Source organism: Aotus nancymaae, unplaced genomic scaffold, assembly GCF_030222135.1.
Source record: "Aotus nancymaae isolate 86718 unplaced genomic scaffold, 86718_ANA_hifiasm-v0.15.2.pri h1tg000049l, whole genome shotgun sequence".
Taxonomy (NCBI): domain Eukaryota; kingdom Metazoa; phylum Chordata; class Mammalia; order Primates; family Aotidae; genus Aotus; species Aotus nancymaae.
In genome coordinates this window covers 12,382,855-12,393,932 of record NW_026988463.1, presented here as the reverse complement: position 1 = coordinate 12,393,932, position 11,078 = coordinate 12,382,855, and the positions used below count along the sequence as shown (strand labels likewise).

The 11,078-nt window shown below is 42.7% G+C and overlaps 1 protein-coding gene across 3 annotated transcripts in view; it reads left to right on the top strand.

Moving 5' to 3' along the window:
• Positions 1-1,877: 1,877 nt before the first annotated feature.
• MRTFB (myocardin related transcription factor B) overlaps positions 1,878-11,078 on the top strand; it is a 203,132-nt gene continuing 193,931 nt past the window's right edge. For all 3 annotated transcript variants that reach the window (XM_064362487.1, XM_064362486.1, XM_064362485.1), the window contains exon 1: positions 1,878-1,894. The gene's annotated coding sequence lies outside the window, so the exon portion shown is untranslated. The remainder of the gene's footprint in view (positions 1,895-11,078) is intronic.

Below are 11,078 nucleotides of genomic sequence, written 5' to 3'. Positions count from 1 at the left end.
AACTTTTCCCCAAGTTATGATGTCACTTTGGTGTTAACCCCCTACCCTCTTTTTTTTTTCTTTTGAGACTGGGTCTCGCTCTGCCACCCAGACTGGAGTGCAGGGGCGTGATCTCAGCTCATTGCAACCTCTACCTCCTGGATTCAAGTGATTCCCGTGCCTCAGCCTCCATAGAAGCTGGGATTATAGGTGTGTGCCCCCACACCCGGCTAATTTTTGTTATTTCAGTAGAGACAGGGTTTTACCACGTTGGCCAGGCTGGTGTTGAACTCCTGACCTCAAGTGATCTGCCTGCCTCAGCCTCCCAAAGTGCTGGGATTATAGGGGTGAACCACCACACCTAGCCTACTATTAACCCTTAACAACACCAAAATTCTCTTAAGAAGTTTCGGCTCAATTTTTTCTTTGGTTTTGTTTTTGCCTATGAAGTGACTTCCAAGTCATATCTTTAAAAATATTTGGGTGGCTTTTCCTTTATAAGGGGTGCCTTTTATAAAGCTGATTGCCCCTCCCCCAGGAAATTGAGAAGAGATTGCTTCAGGAGAGCTGGTCTCCTTTCATGATTAGGAGGAAGTACTAGAGTAATTCTGACCATTTCAAAAATATTTATTGTTTTCAGAATTACTTATTTCATTCAGAAATAAAAGTAAAAGCTAATTTTATTTTAGAAACAGAATCATGCTCTGTCACCCAGGCTAGAGTGCAGTAGTGTGATCTCAGCTCACTGCAACCTCCACCTTCCAGGTTGAAGCAATTCTCATGCCTCAGCATCCCGAGTAGCTGGGACTACAGGAGTCCGCCACCATGCTCGGCTAATTGTTGTATTTTTAGTAGAGACAGGGTTTTACCTCTCCTGATTTTAGGGCAGCCGGCCCAGATTAGCTAGCTCATGTTCACTTGCTTGCAGAACAGGACCTTCCTACAAGGTAGTGCTGGGTTTTGGACTTTGACCCAGGTCCAAATCCTGTCTCACAATGGAAACAGGCTACTTTCTCCACTTCCAGTGTTGAGGAGCCAGAACCGAATAAAAATAGTCACACAGCCTTCAGAGCCGGCACAGGGGCTTCACAGGCCTTAGGAAGTTTATGCAGTGAGGGAGAAGCACTTTACTGTCGCCAGCTCCATTGAAACCAGGGAGATTGTAGCAAACAACCTCCTAGGAGCTCCTCCTCTCACCTTGATGAATCTTGGAAGAGAGTGAAGACTGGGGCTGAGAGGCAGCGCCTTGAGCCTTCAGCGGAGGGAGGGACAGGGCCAGGGGTCTGACACTGAGGTGCAGAACTGGGGTTAGGGTTGGGCATCAGATAACTCCAGATCCTAACACCGCTCAGCCAATTCCTGGCTGTGTGACATGGAGCCGTTAGTGTACTTTGCTTGCCAGGCCTCCATTTTTCCCCTCAGGAATGGGGAGACTAGTAATACCCACTTTTGGGAGCAGTGTGAGGACCGAAGGGAGCTGTTAAGTGCTTGGAGCGCAGCGAGCACTCAGGACAGGTGGCTGCGGTCACCTAAGTCGCCGCCATCCAAGCCTTTGCAGGGGGTCAGGGCCAAGCCCCGGACACGCGCATGCGTACGCGCACCCGGCCGGCCAGGTGAGAAGGCGGCCGCTTCGCACCTGGGCTTGAACCCTTCCCCGTTACGGGGGTGGGCAGAGAGCACGCAGGGACGGGGACGAAGTTGGGGGGGGTAGTCGCGACAGTGGACGGGCTTGACCCTTGAGGCTGGGTGGGCGGCGTCCGGGGAGCGCGCCGAGCTGATTCCAGGCTGGGGTCCGCGCGCGCCGCCGGGAGAGAGGGGGAGCGCCAAGGGGAGCGAAGTCTCGCGAGATCGCGCGGCGGCGGCGGGAGCTACGGCGGCGGCGGCGGCGGCGGCGGCGACGGCGGCGGTCGGGGAGGTGAGCGGCGGGCGGCGGCGGCCGTTGGGGGGCTGAGGTGGGGTGAGCGCGGCCGAGACCCAGGGCCGGGCGGGAGGGTGGGCCCGGTGAACGTCCCGCGTCCCGGGCGGCCGTCCCTGTTCGTTCCCACAGCTGCTGCAGCGCCGCTTGGTCCGCGCTGTCCCCGGGACTCGCGCGGGGCGGGGCGGCTGGGGCCGCGGGCCGGTGCCCCCTCCACTGGTCCTCGCGCCCGGACGCGACTCCGGGGCCGCCTCAGTGTCCCTCTCGACGGTGGAGTTGGCCCTCCTAGTCGTGGCAGCGGCATTTATTGAGTCTCTGCTGTGTGCAGGGCACTTAACTTGCGCGCTTCCACCCCGGGGCTGCACAGAGAGTTGGAGCGCCCGGGCCGAAGCCACCCTGTGGGGAGGCGGTGGGAGGGGACCCGGACCCCGGCGCCCCCTTCCTCTTTTCACCTCCCACTCCCCGCAGTCCTTTTACCCCGGGATCCCGACGGGGCTGCAGAGGGGTGTTTGGGAGCGCCCTGAAATTGAATGCAGCTTGGTGTATGGGTTTCTTGGGAGAGAGTTTTTCCAGGGCTTTTGTCTGGTTCCTAAAAGGGTCCCCGACCCCCAAATGGTCAAGAACCATTGTTTGGCCTTGCGTGGGAGCAGAGGTGGGCTGAGAGCTGCGGGCGTGTGCTGGGGGTGGGGTGTCAGGCCCAGTGAAGTGGAGTATTGGAGCTCAGGGCTTGCCTTAGGCAAAGGAAACACTTCTAAAGTTTGATTTTTGTTTCAGCACGCGATTCCACTCTTGGTAACAGTGGTTCTCAACCTCGTCAGAATCAAAGCCCCTTCTTCCCGTTTGTAGCAAACATCTATAAAGCCTACTTTACTATCTTGGAATGAAATTCATAAACAATGTAACCTCCCTACACACGTCACTGAAAAGCAGTATGTTGGTTTGAAGTTTAAGAGTGAAATAGAGAACAGTGTATGACAGGCGTTGCTGTATCATTCACATCTAGTACATACTCTTGTGCTAGAAGACAGTATATACTGGAGTGCTTGTGCCTGCTTATAATGAGTACGTTTGGATTGGTTTAAAAAATTAGACCGAGCGCCGTGGCTCACGCCTGTAATCCCAGCACTTTGGGAGGCTGAGCCGGGCCGATCATGAGGTCAAGAGATTGAGACCATCCTGGCGAACATGGTGAACCCTGTCTCTACTAAAATACAAAAATTAGCTGGGTGTGGTGGCGCTCACCTGTAAGTCTCAGCTACTCCAGAGGCTGAAACAAAAGAATTGCTTGAACTCAGGAGGCGCAGTGAGCTGAGATGGCGCCACCCACTCCAGCCTGGCGGCAAAGCGAGACTCCTTCTCAAAGAAAAAAAAAAAATTACCAGGAGCTATTTCGAACAAGGGCAAGCCTGGGCAGTATAGCCAGATCCCATCTCTACAAGAAAAGAAAAAATTAGCTGGGTGTGGTGGTGCACACCTGTAGTCTCAGCTACTTGGGAGGCTGAGATGAGGGGATCACTTGAGCTCAGGAGTTCAAGGCTGCAGTGAGCTGTGATTGCACCACTGCACTCCAGCCTGGGCTACAAAGCAAGGCCCCCCACTCCAACCAAAGAGCAGAGATACGGATGGAGGTTGCGTGGGTGGAGGGGGTGAGATTTGAAATACCTAGGTGGGGATAACCTATTTCTTGCGAGTTAAAAACAACCTAGATTGAACTAGGGATAACATGGCAAAACTACAGACTGTCTCAGTCAACACGCAAATAATGTTAGCATAAACCCTCCACAGATCCATATTTTCAAACGATATTGTAGAATATGTTTTGTGTCACACACTTTGAGGTACTGCTACTCGAAGGGACAGTACTGGCTTCCTAACAGTTACCGTTAGTAATAATAAAATATTAACAAGGTTGAAAATTTTGGGTTCAATATCAGTATCTCACTTGTGAATATATGCTCAGTATTCTGATATTGCAATTGTATGTTAACGGTGTTTGGTGTGAGGAAGCAATCGCTAATGTTTAGACAGTTTTCCCTTACTGTATTTAAGCTTCCCTTGCTACTTTCTCCTACATTACTGGAGTTTCCCCGCAATTTCTTGTAAAAACTTTTAAATACTGTAAAGTAATGCCAGTTTATAGTGAACTTAATCTGCCTGGACATTTGAAACATTCGTACCAGGCGAATCTTCGTTATACAGATCTGTCCCACCTGTGTGTTATGTGCAGTCTTCAAGATCCAGGCCCTCAAACCCCAAATGCCAGCGGTCCCTCCATTCTCTTTGATAACTTAAAATGCTCCTTAGGGGCAGTTCCAGCTCCTTGGAGAAACACCCTAAAGAGCAATATTATCTAGTCAATTATAATAGGAAGGGGGGTACAATTTAACTGACAGTTTTTGCTAAAATTTTTTTTTTCTTTCTGAAGTGTCTGATGTACAAAAAAGGCATGCTTTTGGGTTAGTGACACTTTCATTAATTATTCTAGAATCTCAGATGGGAGGCCAGGTTAGTACCTGTTTCCCTCTGTCTGAAAGATTGGCTATGTTTAATGGAAATGTTGACAACTAAGCACTTGAATCAAGTAGCAGATTGAGGTTAGAATGGAGTTGGGAGGCAATAGCAATAGTATGTAGAATAAAAAGTCTTAAGTATAAACTAGTGTAATCACCTTTTAAATAGCTGCTTGTGCTTACTAATATTTTTATCGGAGAATATGGAAAATGCAGGTGTATTCAAAGGTAAAAATTAAAATTATCTGTAATCACATAGGCCAGTAGTCCTCAAAGTGTGATTTGTTAGAAATTGTCTTTTCATTTCAAACTCTGCTAGTCTTGCTGCAAAGGGGAAAATGCAAATTGAGTTAAGAAAGTTAATCTAAGCCGGGGGCGGCGGCTCACGCCTGTAATCCCAGCACTTTGGGAGGCTGAGACGGGTGGATCACAAGGTCAAGAGATCGAGACCATCCTGGTCAACATGGTGAAACCCTGTCTCTACTAAAAACACAAAAATTAGCTGTACATGGTGGTGCACACCTGTAGTCCCAGCTACTCGAGAGGCTGAGGCAGGAGAATTGCTTGAACCCAGGAGACGGAGGTTGCGGTGAGCCGAGATCGCGCCATTGCACTCCAGCCTGGGTAACAAGAGCGAAACTCCGTCTCAAAAAAAAAAAAGAAAGTTGCCGGGCGCGGTGGCTCAAGCCTGTAATCCCAGCACTTTGGGAGGCCGAGGCGGGTGGATCACGAGGTCAAGAGATCGAGACCATCCTGGTCAACATGGTGAAACCCCGTCTCTACTAAAGATACAAAAAATTAGCTGGGCATGGTGGCGCGTGCCTGTAATCCCAGCTACTCAGGAGGCTGAGGCAGGAGAATTGCCTGAACCCAGGAGGCGGAGGTTGTGGTGAGCCGAGATCGCGCCATTGCACTCCAGCCTGGGTAACAAGAGCGAAACTCCGTCTCAAAAAAAAAAAAAAAAAAAAAAAAAAAGAAAGTTAATCTCAGACCACTTATATGTTACCTACGTATAAAATTTACATATGTTACGATGTTACCTACATTATAACGTTATACATTTCTTTAACTCTTGTTTAAAAAAGTTTATTTGGCGTTTTTTGTCAAATAGTTAAGTTGCTTCTTGCTGTAAGATGCAACTTATGTATTCAACAAAATAGATAACACTAATAATAAGTTGCGTGTTATGTCTGCAAGGTGCTCTGAAAACAGACTTGTAGTTAATGACTTTTGTCAAAATAGAAGGCCAAACTTTAAATTATCTAGAGTTAGAGACATTGAACACTATTGAGGTGGAAAATTATCCAGATTGAGAGTAACGAGTTTATGTTAATTTGAGCAAGCAGTATCTTGTGCCAGGGTAAAAGAGGTCATTACTGGTTTTTAAAATGAGAACTTTAAAAAATATTTACCTGTGTGTAAAAGATATTGATTGAAATGTTCCAATTTTCTAGGCATAGGGGATAGATTGTTGAATGGACAATAGTTCATGCCTTTATGAAGTTTTACATTTGAGAGACACAAATGTTAACTAGAAAATGAATACTATGCGCATATCTCTTATGTGTAATTAAGGTATTTTATTGTTTTTTTTTTTTTTTTTTTTTTTGAGACAGAGTCTCACTCTGTCACCATGTGTCAGGCTGGAGTGCAGTGGCACAATCTTGGCTCACTGCAACCTCTGCCTCCCGGGTTCAAGCAATTCTCCTGCCTCAGCCTCCCGAGTAGCTGGGACTACAGGTGTACACCACCACGCCGAGCTAATTTTTGTATTTTTAGTAGAGACGGGGTTTCACCATGTTGGCCAAGATGGTCTCAATCTCTTGACCTTGTTATCCGCTCGCCTCAGCCTCCCAAAGTGCTGGGATTACAGGGCTATTTTACTGATTTTTAAGATGCATGTGTGAGATAGAATGGCATCTTAAAATTAGCATGTTGTTTAGTTGGCAACTTTTCTTTTTTCTTAGTAGGACATTAAATAGGAGTGTGTCGACATTGATGGCATCTTAGAGTCAATAAAATAGGGAATATGTAAAAATTATTTTTATTACATAATTTTATTTCATGAATAGGTAATATGAAACAATGATTAATGTTTAATAGCAAAAACTTGAGTCGAAGGGTGACTTGCAAAATGAAGATACATAACATTTCTAGACCCTTTAAACTAGAATTCTTTATTAAGAAGATTCCTGTAGAGATTTTCTCCTCCTGTAAAACAAATGGAGAATCAGTGTTTGTGTAAAAAATGTTTAAAAGGGAACAAACTGCTTGGTGAATTTTCACGAGGTGCAGATGGTCTGGTTAGTGTGTTTGAGGTAAAGTTAATCAGATAATGTAACCAGGCAGTTGTATGAATATGTTTTTTTTGTGTGTGTTTTTTGTTTTGTTTGTTTCCATTCTGGAAGATCCACTTATAAATGAAGGTTTTCTCAAATGGGACACCCTTAAATTGGATCTCAGTGAATCATAGTTGTTATTGTTGTTTAAGAAATATATTTGAAAACATACTTACTCTGTGTGAAGTACACAATTTATATGGGAAGCTAGTTCCATGGTATGCCTCAGCTAGGAAACCTGTGTAAGGACTTTTTTGTCTGATCTTGAGTGCAGGTTTCACAGCAAACTCATTTACATGAATACTCTTTGCATACCTTCTTCCCCAGGTAGACTTGGACTTTGGGTCTCAAAATGTGGTCCCCACACCATCAGCAGCATCCTGGAGCGTATTTGAAATGTACAGTCTAAGCTTCACTCCAAACCAAGTGGAGCAGAATTTGCATTCTAAAAGATCCCTTCCTGGGCAATGCACGTAAACATGTAAGAATCATGGGACCAGATCTGTGGCTGTCAAACTTGAGTGTGTATTACAAGGATTGCTAGCTTCCTCTGCAGGAGTCTCTCTGTTTCAGTAGGTCTGGGCTGGGCCCATAGAATTTGCATTGTTAACTAATTATCAGGTGATGCTGATGCTGCTGGTCCAAGGACCATGCTTTGAAAACCATTAGAGTAGAGCTCCTTCTCTTTTCACCTCTTCCTGTTCTGTCTTCTAATTCCTCACCACACCAAATAGCTTTTTAAAATATATTATTATAATTATATACTTTGCCTCTATTAAGAGGAGACAAAAGCACCTTGTCTTATGATTTATGGTGATGGCCACACTAAAATTGCTGGTCACTAATTTCAGAGAAAACATAAACTCTGCTTTATTGGTAGTTCTCTTTTACTTCTTTTTGTGAAGTCCTCTTAACATTTAAAAATTATTTTTGTGTAGATAAAATGTTACTATGGTTCAAAAATTAAAATGACACAAGGCATATTTTGAGAAATCTAAATTCTAATTGTCTTGATTCTGTCCATAAATAACCTTTCATTTGTTTCCTATAGACTTCTTTTTTTGTGTGTAGATACAGATAAGCAAATATTAATATACTATGTATATTCTTTTTACATAAAATATATATACTATGTGAATATTATGCCCTTTGCTTTTCTTAAAGTTAGTATTATCTTTACATCTTTTCATATTAGTATATAGGAAACTTTTGTTTACACTTTGTGTGTGTGTGAGAGTGTGTGATAGAGTCTTGCTCTGTTGCCCAGACTGGAGTGCAATGTCACCATCTCAGCTCACTGTAGCCTCCCACTCCCAGGTTCAGGTGATTCTCCTGCCTCAGCCTCCCAAGTAGCTGGATCTACAGGTACAAGCCACTAGGCCGGACTAATTTTTGTATTTTTAGTAGGGATGGCCTTTCACCATTGACCAGGCCGGTCTCAAACACCTGACCTCAGGTGATCCACCTGGCTCAGCCTCCCAAAGTGCTGGAATTAAAGGCATGAGCCACCAGGCCCAGCCCAGAAAACATTTTTTTTTAAACAGCTGTAAAATATACATTGTTTGGCTGTTTAGCCCCCAGTGATCAATATTTGAGTTGTTTTCAGTCTTAGACTCACAGATGTTGCTGTGCTGAATAACCTTGTGCATGTATTATTTTGCATAACCTTGCGCATGTATTATTTTGTATATTTGCAGGCATTATCTATAGGATACATTCCTAGAAGTAGGATTCCTGGACAGTGGGCAATGTATTTATAGTTGGGATAAATGCTTTCCTTCTCCAGGGCTGCACTATTTTCAGTTCCCATAAGTAATGTATGAGACTCCTTGTTTCTCCATAACTTTTCCAACAGTTAACCAACCTTTGGATTTTTATCAGTCTTGTAGATGAAAAATGATAACTCCATGTAGTTTTAATATGCATTGCTTTCATTATGAATTGGGCTGAGCATCTTTTCATGTGCTTAAAGGCTATTTGTATTCCTTTTTCTATGAACTATCTGTTCATGCCCTTTGCACATTTTTCTTTTGGATTGATTGCTTTTTCTTATCAATTTCTATAAATTTATGAGTTAAAGAGATTAGCCCTTTGTGAGGTTGCAGTTTCCCTCAACTTGTCACTTGTTTTTAAAATTTTCTTTCATGTGTTTTGGATAAAGAAAGCTTAAATACGGCTTTCTTTACATTTTATGTACTTAACATTAATCTCTTATGGTATCTGGATTTTACGTCAAAGGCCTCCAAGATTTCTGGAATTTGCCCATGTTTTCTTTTAGTGCTTTTATGGTTTCATTTTAACACTTAAATCTCTGATCCATTTAGGATTTACTCTGGTGTTCAGAATGATACATAATTCAACTTTTCATTTTTCCATGTGGCTAGCAATTACCTTTACCCGTTGGTTTCAGTATTCATCTCTGAATCCAGTTTTATGGTGGTGTGAATTTCTGGATGCATTGGAGTACATCTCTGTACTTTCTGTTCTATGACATTAGTCTTTCTATTCATATACTAATAGTACGCTCGTTTTATAAAATCTTTTTTATTTTTATTTATTTTTTAATATATATCTGGGTGCATACTGTGTGAAAAAGACTAGAAGCAGATGAACTAAAATATATGTACAGTGAATATTGTTGAGTTGTAGGAATACTGGTTTACTGGTGGGTCATTTTCTTTTTTTTTTTTTTTTTACCTTTAACTTCTTTTTATTTTATTTTATTTTATTTTATTTTATTTTTTTGAAGAAAGAAAGAAAAAAAGAATGAAGAAGAGGAAGAAAAAGGAAGAGAAAGAGAGAGAGAGAATGGGAGTATTGCTTTCTTGCCCAGGCTAGAATGTAGTTTAGTAATGGGTATTGAAAACCTCTTTTATACTAATAATTATACTAATGATGTAGACAGGAAGGAATAAGGGAAGAAAATAACAAACAAGCAGCCAACCAATATTTCATTTAAACCTATGAAATGCTATGCGATTACTGAGGAGTGATTTACTTCCAATTATGTAGTCACTTTTGGAATAAGTGTGAGGTGGTAATGTATGTTTTGTGTATTTGAAGTGGAGAGTTCTATAAATGTTTATTAAGTTTACTTGTTCCTGGTCTGAGTTCAAGTCCTGGATGTCCTTGTTAATTTTCTGTCTGGTTGATCTATAGAATCGTTAGCTCTTCTTGTTACATTGATCCTTTTGCCATTATGTAATGTCCTTCTTTGCCTCTTTTGATCTTTGTTGCTTTAAAGTCTACTTTATCAGAGGCGAGAATTGCATCTTCTGCTTTTTATTTATTTGTTTATTTTTACTCTCTGGTTGGTTGGTAAATCTTCCTCCTTCTCTTTGTTTTGAGTCTTTGTGTATCGTTGCATGTGAGATGGGTCTGGATGCAGCATACCGATGGGTTTTGGCTTTTTATCCAATTAGAATATATATATAAGTTTAACACTGCCATTTGATGCTAGCTGGCTGTTTTGCCCATTGGTTGGTGTAAATTTTTCATTGTGTTAATGCTCTTTGCTTTTTGATATATTTTTGGAAAGGCTGATATTGGTTGTTCCTTTATATGTATAGTGCTTCTTTCAGAAGCTCTTGTAAAGCAGGCCTGGTGGTGGTGAAGTCTCTAAGTACCTGTTTGTTCGCAAAAGATTTAATTTTTCCTTCGCTTGTAAAGCTTAGTTTGGCTGGATATGAAATTCTGGGTTGAAAGTTCTTTTCTTTAAGGATGTTAAATATTGGTCCCCACTCTTTTCTGGCTTGTAGGGTTTCTGCTGAGAGATCTGCTGTAAGTCTGATAGGTTTCCCTTTTTGGGTAACCTGACCTTTCTCTCTGGCTGCCCTTAGTATTTTCTCCTTCATTTCAACCCTAATAAATCTGGCAATTATGTGCCTTGGGGTTGGTCTTCTTGAAGAATATCTTTGTGGTGTTCTCTGTATTACCTGGAGTTGAATATTACCCTGCCTTGCCAGGTTGGGAAAGTTTTCCTGAATGATATCCTGAAGAGTATTTTCCAACTTGGATTCATTCTCTTCGTCAGATTCAGGTACACCTGTCAAACGTAAATTAGGTCTTTTCACATAGTCCCATATTTCCTGGAGACTTTGCTCATTCTTTTTTATCCTTTTTTCTCCAATCTTGTCTTCTCGTTTCATTTCACTAAGCTGGTCCTCAACATCTGATATCCTTTCTTCTGCTTGATCAATTCGACTGTTTAAACTTGTGCATACTTCGCGAAGTTCTCGTGTTGTGTTTTTCAGCTCCATCAATTCACTTATATTCCTCTCTAAATTGTCCATTCTCGTTAACATTTCGTCAAACCTTTTTTCAAGGTTCTTAGTT